Source organism: Psammomys obesus, unplaced genomic scaffold (assembly GCF_907164565.1).
Source record: "Psammomys obesus unplaced genomic scaffold, mPsaObe1.curated_primary_1811, whole genome shotgun sequence".
NCBI lineage: Eukaryota > Metazoa > Chordata > Mammalia > Rodentia > Muridae > Psammomys > Psammomys obesus.
In genome coordinates, this window is record NW_026592118.1 from 11,759,214 (window position 1) to 11,772,954 (window position 13,741).

At 44.9% G+C, this 13,741-nt stretch overlaps 1 pseudogene; it reads right to left on the minus strand.

The window, feature by feature from the left end:
• Positions 1 to 12,988: 12,988 nt before the first annotated feature.
• LOC129680999 (39S ribosomal protein L50, mitochondrial-like) lies at positions 12,989 to 13,500 on the minus strand (annotated as a pseudogene).
• Between the last annotated feature and the right edge of the window lie 241 nt (positions 13,501 to 13,741).

Genomic DNA, 13,741 nt, shown 5'->3' on the forward strand with positions numbered 1-13,741 from the left:
TAACCACACAGATGGGCCCTGAGGACATCATGCTGAGAGGAACAAGCCAGACACACGAGGACAAAATAACAGCAGGTTATTTTCACTCCTAGACAACGGAGTGATGGTCCCTGCCCGGTACTTGAAGCAGTGGGTGCCAGAAGTCTGCCCGCTGCCGGACTCACCTGTGGCTAAAAAACGGCATCTTGGGAAGAAGCTGGATAGCTTCTGCCTGTGACCAGTGTTGGGGATGAGATGCCATTTGGGAGTTGGTGGTGGTGGCTTAGGGCTTTCAGTCCTTATGAACGGTGTGAGCGTTTTTTAAGGTCTGTAGGGTGGAATGATGAGGGTATGGCTGCAATTGTTCATGCCCAGAACACAGTCTGCAGCTTTTGAGTCAGACCAGAGGCTGGCATGTAGAATGAGTTCAGGGATGTGTAATTAGATTATATCAAGACGAGTCTTACCATTCCCACTCGTGGAAGGATGAGACACCCACACACACACACACTCTGCACCCATCCAGCTTCTTCCCAGAATGCCCTGTCTTGACAGGAGAGCCGTCTCTTTGTACTGTGGGCATACGTGAGAATGTTTCACTGTTCCTCTCAACCCTGTGGTCCTCTCACCTGCCCAACACATGCTACACAAGCACAGCAGAAGTTTGCATCTGCTCAGATGAGCACCAGGCAACAGCCCACTCAGCCTACCTCCCTTTAGCACACCTCTCCGGTCCGCTCAGCCCACAAAGAGGGGCTTCCCACCACAGCAGTCCTGACAGCCAGAACCAGTGTCCACCTTCATCACACACACACAGATTTTTCTAAGACCCACAGTTCTTAGCATTCTAGATTTGGGTTTATTTTCTTTCTTTTGACACTGCTCTTAAGTTGGACTGGCACACAGCAGGCTTTTAAGGTTCTCCTGATGGCTGAATGGCAAAGGAAGAAGTGGCAAGAGACAGCACAATCTCCAGCCACCCCCACAGGGTTCCTCCAGCCCTGGGCCAGCCAGACCAGGCAGTGCCCCACTGCAGGAAGCTGACTCTGCAGGCCACGGGAGTCCGAGTGACCCACACAAGATCCAACTCCAGAATGCGGCTCCCTCCGCATTTACATTCACCACTGCCTTGGAGTGGGGCTGCACTTCCACCACTGGGAGGATATTAAGTTAACAGAACACATTAAGTGCTGGTGTAAATTAAAAGCCAAATCATTCTATAATCAAATAGTCATTATTCCAAAAGGGATTGCTCACTGGGAACACTTTCGTCGGTATTTATTGCCCTATTATATTAGAGTGGGCTGTCAAATAATAAAAAAAAAATACATTATATTGATTAGAACCTAGCGCTGGACTCAGACAAAACTGCAGAGGTCCTGTGTATATTTTCATTCATCCTGTAATTTATTCCTCTCCCCTCTACTTTGGCTCTGCCCTGATCTGCAGGAACAGTTAAGGACATATAGATATATTGCCTCCTTCGGGGAGTAACACAGAGAGACTCTGAGAGCCACATTTCTGACGGGCATTCTTCACTCCGCACATAGAAATTAACTATAACTGTTTAGGACTGCCCCCTCTGTTCTGGGGCTGGGAACATGCAGCCTCCACCTACAGCCTGATAGGGAAGAAAACAAGAGCAGGCCAACGGGATTGTCACTGGGAGAGGGTAGACTATGAGAAGTGAGGGTCGGAAAGGAGGCAGGGAAGGACACAAAGGAAGGAAGGAGAAAACAGAAAAAGTGGAAGAAGAGAAGAAAAGATAGAGAATGGAGAAGGCAGTAAGAGTCCCAAGTCTTTAAAAAAAAAAATCCTGAGGTCTAGAGAGATGGCTCAGTCAGTGGCATGTTTGTTGTGCAAGTGTGAGGGCCTGAGTTTGAGCTCCAGTGCCCACACAGAAAGCCGGGCATGCTGGGCACACTGAGCACTTTGGGCATGTTGGAATCCCATCAGTGGAGATACAGTGACAGGAGGGTCTCTGGAGCTTGCCAGCTGACCACCTTAACCTACTCGGCAATCCCCAAGTCCCAGTGAGAGACCCTGTCTCAAAATACCAAGGTAGATAGCTGAGGAACAGCACCCCAGGCTGACCTCTGGCCTCTGCACTAATCAGCGCACATACGTGTGCAGATCCATCTCCGCATGCATACACGCACATGCAGGCAATGTGCGTGCACACACATAACAGACACACAAAATAATTACTTGAATCTCCCTTGTTCTCTTAGCAAACAGAACCTCATCTTTACTTTTGCTGCTATTCAAAGAAACCAGGGCATTTTATCATTTTTCCCACTGGACCAGAAGCCTGACTTAGGGATGTCAACATGCCCACTACAGCCACCCACCCCAAAGTGAGGAAACCAAAGGGCAGAGAGGAGAGGAGTCAGCACAGCTATGATAGAAAGACAACAGCTGAGAATCTCAGCGCTTAAGTGGAGCTTTGAGGCATACATCGCCAGGCAGTCCTGGTCACGGTGTGGTCTGTCCGTCATTTCCTCTGATCTACAGGATAGTTTGAAGGAGTCAAACTTGTTGCTAGAGGGACCCAGCTGGTTTCCGTGAGGGCATTCCTCTTGCTTGATGGGGTGATGTTTGAAAAGCTGCTGTTCCTAAAATCCAAGGGGATGTCTGGTTTTAAGACAGAGACTGCAGACTAGGCTACAGTCTAGAACAAGAAGCCCTAAAAACTAGTAGTCAAAGTCTCAGTCACTTATCTTGGCACTTTCACAGGAAATGAGGTGAGTTAGGCTCTGCCTTTCTCTATAGAAACAGTCCTTGGGGACAGGGACAAAGATGGCTCATCAGTTAAGAGCACTTGGTATTCTTGAATAGGACCTGTGTTCAGTTTCTACATACACACAGTGGCTTACAACCATCCTTAACTTCAATTCCAGGAGACCCAGCATCCTCTTCTGGCCCCTCTGGGTACCAGGCACGCAAGCAGTGCACATACATACATACATGCAGGCAGGCGAAACACTAATACACATAAAATAAAAATAAGTGAATCTTCAAAAACACTGCTTGGATGATTAGCATACCCACAAGGACAGTTAAAATTTCAAGACAATGGAAAATGAAGAAGCAAGGCGGTGGCACCAGACTCGAGTCACGTGACCTTAAGGGCTTGCATGCGAATCTGCTTTCAGCAAAGGCAGCTTCAAAGTGCCCATGAGAGTATGAGAATGACCTTTAATTTCCCAGGGTTATAAACAACTGAATCTTAATCAGTTGTCACTAAACACAATTGCTTCTCCTAAGAGAGCCCAATGCCCTCCAAGTAGACTCACCAGAAATACCTTAGCGTGATAGCCAAAGGGAGTGGAGCCAAGGCTTTTTTTTTTTCTTTTCTTTTTTTGCCTACTCTCAAGTTTTTCACTATTTTTTTTCTAAAATTTGTTCCTAGTTGAAATTGTTGTTCTGCTGGATCTCTAAACACAGTCCCCGGGGCAGAATCCCTCCATGCACTTTCCACAAGAATCCACACCCAACCTCATATAATTCTTTCCAAAGGTCTCCACTTCTGGGAGGCACCTCCAAGCCCTTAGAACCTCCTACCAACACAAATGTTGGTCATAGTGAACCCCTGGGACCACAATGGATGATTGATGCCACGTGGGAGGGTTCAGGCTGGGTCAGTCATGGCATTGGTCTTAGACAGGGACTGGCCATTGCACTGATTCCCTTAGCCCTAGACTCAAGGCCCACAGAAATTTGAAAATAGCAGGACTGAAGGTGACTGTCCTGGCAGGGTTGAGGACATTCTAGAGAGAACTTGTACCTTCCATGTAACTGAAAAATAGATCCAAGAAATTGAAATTTCCCTAAGAGTCTTCATGGCTGAAGAAAAAGCTTAAGCCTGATACCAGGCAGACAGGGAGCTTGCATCCTGGAGAGATTCCATGCAATTCTGGACAATTTGTCAGATTTCCTTGTAGGACAGACAAAGCCAAGACTATGATGATGAGCAAGACAATACCATGACCAGAAATTACTTAGGTCCTGGAAGACAGACTTGAAGAACCACTGGGCCTCTTTATTTCTCCTCACCCCTCCTCTCTACCCCTCCCCGTATCTCTTCCTCTCCTTCTCTCTCCTTATTTCTCTCCCTCTCTCTCTCTCCTTTTTCCTGTCTCCCGACCTCTTTCCTCTCTCTCTCTCTCTCTGTCTTTCTCTCTCTTTCCTCTCTCTCTCTTTCCCCACTCTTTCTCTGGCCCACCTGCTCTCACTCTTTCTGTTTCTGTATGTTGGTTGTCTCACTGGTCTACTGAAAATGGGTGGCTAGACCTATCTTCTTAGGGCTGTCAAGGCCCTGGGCTGCGACCCTAGGAACTTCAGTAGACTGTAGATGGCCTTCAGCATCAGGCCCCCGCTCTTATGCATAGGTGCTATAAGTTCTGAGACCACAAACAGTCACAGTGCACAGCCCCTCTCAAAGAGTAGCAAAACTGGTGTCAGGAAGAGAATCCAGTGGCAGTGTGTAGGATGGTAACAGCAATTTCATCTTTTTGCAATTGCTAAGACTTCCATTCCTGTATTCAAAGCAAATCTCTTGAAGTTCCAGAAGCCAAAGATCTGCCCTGGGAAGCTAGCAGCCAGAAAGAGCCAGCCTCTCTGTTTCATATTCCCCCGAACACAGGAATTGCTGAAGAAGGTCTGAGCAGCAGAGATATTCTTCTTCTGTCACTATCCATGGTACCACCTACTTGATGTCTAGGCAAAGCTGACATCCCATAAAACAGGCACTGTGAGAGAAGAGCAGTGACTCAGGATCAGACTGGCCGCCAGGAGACAGGCTGTCCACCCCTCTCCAAGGCTGACCCTGGAAGTGAAATTGTTGGAGACTGTTGGAAAGAAGAGGTCACAGAGGTCCCACCCCTTGTCCTACAGATGAAGGAGGGGCTCAGACAAGAATCATTTGCCCACGGTCACCAGATCTAACTCAGAAATCCATCCTGCTCTCAAGGTTCCCAGTCAGGCCACACCCCTCATTGTCATGACTGTGGACATGACAGTCGGCTTCTCCACCATCTACGTTCATATCACATTTTCTGGATGCCTCAGACTCACTCACCTCAGCATCTAGCACCCCTAAACTACCTAAACAGGCTAAACCACCGCAGCCGCCCCACTGAACACCATTTTTTATAGTACCGCCATCACAGTGCAGAACCCCCCCCATCACCCTCAGAAAATAGTCATCTCTGGCCTCCCCTTCTCTAAAGCCTGCCAAACCCCACCCACGCTTGCTCATCCATGGGACAGCGGCCATTTCTTTCTTTGTAGATCTCTCCTGCCAAGCTGCTGTTTCTATCACCATTCTAGAGGTGGTGGGACTGAATGGAGCCAGGAGATGAGGTGGGCTAGTTTATACTGAGGGTTAAGAAAGGTCACATGAGTAAAGTTCTCATGGGTTCAGCCTGTATACAATCACAATGACAAGCCACATGCAGAAAAAAAAAATTCCATAGAGGCATATTAAGGACAATTTAAACATTTACTTGAGTAACAGCAGAAAGGAATAAGGAATAAGCTGAAGTAAACTCACTCCTATCAGCTAAACCTGGGAGGAGCGTGAAAACACATTCTAAGAAGGATTCTGTCTTTTGAAGAAACTGAGGTCACAAGACTTGGCTTGTTTTCTTGGATTTTTCCCACAAGCACTCAGAATTCTCTTCACGTGACTCTATTGCAGGACCAAGTTCCAACACATTTCCATGTTCCGTCCAGTCTTTCCTCCATCTACTTCTGTGCCCTAGCTAGTCACATCACACAAGATGAGGCTAATTTTAACAATTTTATATATTTAATCTCTGATGTTTACAATTAGATAAAAATATTTGAGAGTCACATCCTACCCAAACATAGTTCTTTTTGCAAGAAAAAAAAATGACTGGATACCACAAACAGTCTTTAACGTTCTTTTTGTGGGTGTATATACGTACATGTGTGTTTTGTGTGCCTGCACATGTATGTGTTTACATGTCAAGGCCAGAGGCCAGCTTCAGGTGTTGTACCTCGGGTGCCATACATCCTGCTTATTTTCTAAAGATTTGTTTTATCCATATCTAAACGTGTGTGTGTGTGTGTGTGTGTGTGTGTGTGTGTGTGTGTGTGTGTGTCTGTGTGTGTCTGTGTCTGTGCCAGGTATCTGTGAGTTTACCAGCAGAGAACAGAAGATACTGTATCCCTGGAGCTGGAGCTACAGACCATTGTAAGCCACACAGTGTGGGTGCCGAGAACCAAACTCTGGCCCTCTGCAAGAGCAGTAGGCGATCTTAACCTCTGAGCCTTGTCGCCAGTCCCCGCTTTGCTTCTTTGTCTGTTCTGTTTTAAAGATTTGTTTCTATGTTTATGTGTGTTAAGTGTTTTACTCACATAGGCATCGTGCCTCATGTGTGTGCCATGTCCACAGAGGCCAGAAGAGGAAGTCAGATCCCCTGGAATCGGAAGAGTTAGATAGCTGTGAGCCACTATGTGGGTGCTGGGAACTTAGCCCCAGCCCTCTGGAAGAGCAGCCAGTGCTTTTCATTGTTGCTGAGCCTTGTCAACAGTCCGGGGCCACTGATTAAGCTGGGCTGACGGTGGGTTTTTTATGTGGTTGATATGGGCTGTGGGGATTGAACTTGGGCCCTCATGCTTGCAGGGCAGGTACTTTACAGACTGAGCCATCTGTCAGCACCTGTTCTTAATGATCTTAATCAATCACGCTCAGCTTAAAGAAGGCTCCAGCCAACCGGTCAGCCTTCAGCAGCACGTTTCGGAGTATGAATGGATGCAGCATACATCTTGCAAGAACTGTTCCAGCCACAGCTCAGTGTCCATCCTACTGTTAAGACCAAAGCTTATCAGAAAGCCTTTGCACACAGCCCCAAGCGCAGACACCCTCTTCTGGACTCCTCAGGCCCCTGCATTCATGTGCACAAACCTACACACACACACACACACACACACACACACACACACACACACACACACTTTAAAGATACAAATAAAGCTTTTTTAATTGCATAAGTAAATACAACAAAGACAGTCTGAAGAAACTTAAGACAGACCTAGAAAGGGGGAAAGCAAGCTCATGAATACATAATTGGATATTTTTTGAAGAAAATAGAAATGATGGAAGAAATGTAATTTATAATTTAAGAACTCCTTCTTTGAAATGAGAGTTTCTATAATAAGTCCAATGTACCAGAAAAATTAGCCTGGAATTATTGACCCTATAACATAAGCAACTAAAGTTATTGAATCCAAATATGCAAAAAAGATATTTGAAGCCAGACTAATAATCATAATTATTATTATATGATTATTATATATAATTATATAATAATATGTTATTATTATTATTATGCCACCCTGACAGGAAGAAGCCAGGTTGCCTCAGCAGAACCTGAAGCCAGGAGATAACACCATGAGGCCCTTGAGGTCCTTGAGTAAAGAGCAAGTCAGGGGTTTCATAACAGGCCAAATAGTGCTTTAGCCATACAGAACACAACAGACACAGAAAATCCAAATAACTCTGCCTCTGACAGCCTTCCCTGGAGAAACTTCTAGAGTTTGAATTTCAGCTCGTCTTAGCAATGGGTAGGAAAACTAAACCAAAGCAACTAAGATGAAGTTTTGTTTTTGTTTTTGTTTTTGTTTTTGTTTTTGTTTCTGTATTTTGCAGTAAAATAAAGTCTAAACTGGATAAGGAAATTTGTGACCTTGTGAAACATAAATGCTATGTGTCTGACACTGTAGAGATGGACAGCAAACATTTTTAAATGGAAGAAAAGAGAGAGAAGGTGAAACAGTATGCTGCTTGCTTCATTTAGAGAAGCTATGGTGCTCTTCCAGGCATGGTGGCTTTACAATACCAGCACTCAGAAATCTGAGACAGGAGGATTGCCATGAGTTCAAAGACAACCTGGGCTATATAAGGAATTCTAGGACAGTATAGCTACAGAGTGGGATACTGCCTACAACTAAGTAAATACATAAATAAGGAAGGAAATGTTGATTAAAAATAACATAGCTATAATAAAAAAAATATCATTTCAAATGAATATATCATCTCCTAAAAGAAAACCTAATACTAAGAATATATTACCTGGATATTATCTGGTAGAAAGGGAGATGTAATATGAAATGAATAAGATATAGGGCTGAAATATGAAATAAATAAGAAACAAGGAAGCAAATGACAATGGATTTGGGGCTGGAGAGATGGCTCAATGGGCAAAACACTCCCAGATAAGCACAAGGGCCCAAGTTCATATCCTCAGGTCAGGACCCACACAGAGCCACACGGGGTGGCGTATGATTGTCCTCTGACCTCTGTGTGCATGCTGTGGCACACACACCCCTAGTCATACACATGAGCACACACCTACACAAACCAAAATAATTGTTTTAAAGTATTAAAAGAATGAACACATTACACAGCCATGTGAACAAATAAAACATTATCTGAAGAACTTTACAAAACAGAAGTCTCGGGGCTAGAGAAATGGCTCTGGGGTTAAGAGTGAGCAGTGCTGTTGCAGAGGGACCTGAGTTTGGCCCCAGTCAAACACAGTTCACAGCCACCTATGACTCTAGCAGAAGGGTTCTGACGTACCCACACAGAGACACATACGTACACTTAATTACAAACAAAATAAATCTTTTTTAAAAATAAAAACAATAAAAATACATACGCAACATAGTAAAAGACATGAAAGTAAATCCCAGGAATGGACAGGCAAACAGACAGAATGTAGCAGACCCTCGCAACGGAGCAGAGCACGCTGCAGGTGAAACGGCAGTCAGCAAAGGGCCGCCTCTGATGTCATTTACAGCAAAGAAGTCACGGTCAGAAGAGGATGCTTGGCAGGTCTCCACTGCATGATGCACTCCTGCAGGCTCACGCTAACGCGGGAAGACACAGATAAGAGTTCTCTCGTAAGAGAAGCTGGGCTGGTTTACCAAAGGCCTCGGGTGAGCTTTTTCAGGGGAAGGAAACTCAGATGTGAAGGGTGTGTGCTGATGGATGTGCACAGAGGAAAGCCACAGACCTACTTTACAGGCTCCTTGTGTGACACAGGGCTGCTTTCCAAGCTTGTCACTTGGCAGAACTGTCACCCATGAATGCGTGTTCTCTACGAAGGACCTGTGTTGGGTTCAGTGCACGATACACAGAGAGAAAGCAACTACCTATAGACCTTACTCTGTGGCTCAGGCCGTCTTGAATTCACAATGTAGCACAGGATGTCTCAAACTCACAATAATCCTCCTGCCTCAGCCTTCTGAGTGCTGGGATGACAGGCGTGAGCCACCATGCATCCCAGAGTACTGAGCTATCTCTATGGCTTGAATTTGAAAGCTTTCCCCACCAGCTCTTATTCTGAATGCGGGTTCCCTAGAGGGAGAACTATTCTGAGTGCTGTGGAATCTTTAGGAGATGGAATGGTGGCTGGTGGAAATGGGTCAATGACAGCAGGGTTTTGGAAGTTATACTTGAGCCCCGGTCCTACCTCTCACTAGCTCTGCCTCCTGATCTGCTTGATGTGAACAGCCTCCTACATGCATTCCCAGTGCTCTGAACTCAGACGTTCTGTGCCTTTACTGACACGGTGAACTGGAACATTTGCCGAAATAAACCTCCCTCCACTAATTTGCATCACTCAGGTATTCTGTTACAGTGACCTAAAAGTAACTAATACAGAAAACTGGTGCCAAAGAGCTGGAGTCATTGCCATAGCTAAACCTGATTATGTAGTCTCTAGACTGTAGAACTGATGAGAGGGAGGAACGTGAAAGAATTTGGAAGTGTTGGCTAGAGAATCGTAGATTGCTACAAACAGAGTGGTCCTGGTGGACCATTGAGATCAAAATACTGGTAGAATCGTGGGCAGTAAAGATGGGTACAGAATTCTTCTGCAAAAAGAGCCAGCAGCTTTTCTCATTACATTCTAGCTAAGAATATGTCCATTTTGCCCATGTCCTGAAAATTTGAATAGGGCTGAATTCAAAAATAATGGACTAATCAATTTTGCCAAGGAAATTTCAAGACACTATAACATGAAAGGATGCCAGCATGGTTATTGCTAGCTGTCTTTATCCAGGTTTATGAGGAGAATCAGGAGCCAAAAGCAGAGCAGACAGAGTAGAAAAGCACAGTTTGGTCAGAAGAGAGGAAAGGTGTGCAAAGCTGCAAGCAAAGGGGCAGTTGTCAGAGAAGTTAATTCCTTTAAAGAGAAGCCAAGTGTGAACCTTGTGACCTGCATTAACAACGAGTCTGGCAACGTGTGCCCAGCGGTTCAATGATGGCATAAATGCTACGGAGTAGCTAACTACTTTCGGATTAGATTTAAGGCTTGCTCCACAAGGGAGAACTCATGGCCAAGAATCTATAGTTGGGAATGTCACAGGCCTTAGGAGAGCATACACTACTGTTAAGGTCAAAGTCTGGCATTACCGGTTAGCCCCTGAGCTCAGTGTCAAAAATTGACAAATTCCCTTTGTGAGCAGGGCTCCGTCTTCTCTGCCTGATCCGGGGAGCACAAATCCCTACATCCTCTACCTGAGGGATGTCACCTGTTCCTTAGGGGAGAGGGAGAAACAGGTTCAACTTTCTTTCTCCCAGTAGAGCCTGTCCAGTAAGCACCCAGAATTCCAGGAGATCCAGCCTATGCTAATGAGGCATCTCAGTACCCTAGCACCCCAGACAATCAAATGCATCCATCCTCAGAATCTCTCCCACTGCCCAAGGTTTATAAGTCCCTGTTTCACAGGAAACAAATGGTCCAGCATCATCTATTTTATCAAAGATCATCTGAGACTCATCATTTATTCTGGGAAAGGAAGGGCTCCCTTTCTCCCCAAAGAATTCCTCTCTGAATCCCCAAGCTGCTTCACTGACAAGTGAGCAGGCATTGACACCTCCAGCCTTCTATCACCACAGGCCAGGCCTTTGTTGCCCCCTGGCTCAGGTTTCAGAGGCCTGGGCTCCTTTAACACTGTGCTCAACCCTTTCCTGCTTAGATGAGTGCTCAATGGGCCTGAGTTTCCCAGGAAAGTCTCACACAAAGCTCAGGCAGGGGATGCAGAGCACCATTATTTTACTAAATAGACATGATGTAAAACTACCTCTAAGTATTTATCCTTTTTTAGGTTATTTTTATTTTATATGTATGAATGTTTTACGTGTGTGTGTGTGTGTGTGTGTGTGTGTGTGTGTGTGTGTGTGTGTGACGTGCATGCCTTGTTCTTACAGAGGTCAGAAGAGAATATCAGATCCTCTGGAACTGGAGTTTCAGATGGCTGTGGACCACCATGAAGATGCTGGAAATCAAACTCAGATCCTCCCCAAGAACAAGTGCTCTGAGCTCCTGAGCCACCCACCCCTCCTGTCAACTAATTATCTTATACCCACAGGTCAGTGCAGCTCAGCCTCAGCAAAGAAGCAGTGAGCAGCACTTGATCCAGAGATTCACAACTGGTCAAAGTGCAGAGAACAAGAGACCATGTTGTTCTGAACTCTACATGCAACATATGTCACTCCTCTTCTCCCCCAAGGGCCAGGGAATATCAGGAAGAGAGGAAGACAGACTTTAAGAGCCAGGGCTGGGAAGGACTGATGCAAGACAGTGTCCTCTGAGCATGACGTGGCTGAGGCTAACGCGCTCACTCAGCCGTGGTTACCTGCACGAAGTTGAGAACATTTCTTTTTTCTTTTCTTTTTTTTTTCATTCATATCTATCTGGTACTTTGTTCGAATAATCTCTACAAATTAAGTATCTCAAATACAAAGCTAGGAACTAACTATAGGAACCCTAAGGCCATTTTCAAAGCTACAGAAAAGACTGAAAGATGCTTCATTTTAGGAATATGCAATTAAATGTAGAATCTGGCAACAACCCTATAAAAATAATTGCTAGATATTCTTTTTTTTTCAGTTCAAGTACTTATTTTAAGGAAATAATAAAGGGATACATAAAAGTGAATTTCATTCAAAAAAAAAAAAAAAAAGATGCCACGCTTTAATAAATCTTCTTTAATCCCAAGAAATAAACCCAGAAAGCAGCGTGCTTTCTTCCATGTCCACTCATGGAGTAAAACTGAGAGTGGAATTTTCTATGATGTGTACCAGATGTTCATATTTCTTTCAAATATCTTATCATTTCCTTATTTGTATATGTATATATAATAATCCCATATGTATGAGCCTTAATAAGATCAGAACATTTAATAGCAACTACTACTTCAGCCATATGAAGGGCAGAGAAAACATCTGAATTTGCCATGGCCTCCTATCTTAAACCCAGGTTAATTAGTGTCTTCACGTAATGGCTAATCTTGCTTGTCAACTTGACTGATCTAGAGTCAACTACAAGACAAGAGGCTGGCTACTCCACGGAGGGACTGTCTTAATCAAATTCTCTCAGGAAGTGCACCCTAAGCGTGGGCAGAACCCGGGCAGAAGGAAGGTGTGGCTTCTGCCCGCTTGCCCTCATTCTACTGACAAGTACACCTACCCAGTTCCTGCCATTGCTGCCTTTCTTTGCTCGTATTAGAACCAGTTTCTTCTGGCTGCCATCAGAGACTGAAGATCAGTAAGCTCTTCAAAGAATCCTCCAGGCCCTCTGCGCCAGCCAGGTAATGCAGAGACAGTCAGCCTTGTGGAGTGCACACTGCCAGGTTCTCGGCCTCTCCAGAGTAAAATGGCCATTGACGGGTTACCTAGACCCTAATGTAAGCTAACCTAATAAGTCCCCTTTCAATATGTATTCATGCTATAACTTCTATTCCTTTCAACAACCCTGACCATATTTCCCGGAAAAAGAACGTTTTCATAAACTATCAAAACTTGATTTTATTGGGGGAAATTAGCTTTAGCAAATGTGAAAAGGTTTTCTTTGTTGATTCTCCATGTGAAAAAAAGATGTGTTCTTCTACAGGGAGAAAAAAAGTATAGGAAAGGGAGGTTTCAAGAAGAGTTCTGATGGGTAACATAGCACAAGGTTTGCGAGCCACCTTAGTGAGGAGAGTAAATGATCTTAGGGTGTTCATTGACTGAACTCCAACTGATTTCCAAATTGGGATGCAAATTACTGGCAATGAGTTCGTCAAATTTAGATCTGTCCTGAACAGGAACATTAATAGAAATCAAGAACATCTCTGACCCTGCACATTTGGTGGAGCCTAGAGTTAGGTACTGTATGGCCCAAGTCATCAGCTAAATGTGCCAGGAGTCTGAACTTCACATGACCATCGTCCAGGGAGATATCTTGCCAATTTCTAGAAAGAGATGAACCAAGAACTTCTTTAATATGAAATTCCAAGCGACTCTGGAGATCGTCAGGTGGGGTGTATGCTCGGCTTCGTAAGGGTGGACACCAAGACAGGTTCTTTCTTCACTTCTACTGCTTCAGGCACCACCGGCTCTTTCTCCTTTCTGGATCCAGACCAAAAGTCTCTCTGTGTAACAGAGGGAACTTTCCACAGCCAGCCTCTACTAGCAAACCTGCACACACACAGTGCTGCCATTTTCAACAAACTGAGAACATTTCTCTATGGAAGTGGGGAAGGACTCATGAGGTCCCACCCCTTCCTGAGGGACTATTGACAGTTAAAGGCAGCTGGAGGATGGGATGCCACTTTCTTCCATGGTGCAGCCACCAATAAGTTGACCATGATCTAATAAATGGCCTCCCACTTATGCTCAGGTAAGCAGCCGTAATTAACCTCAGTAGGACACGTGCAAAGGGAGGAAAGTAGGAATGGGGCT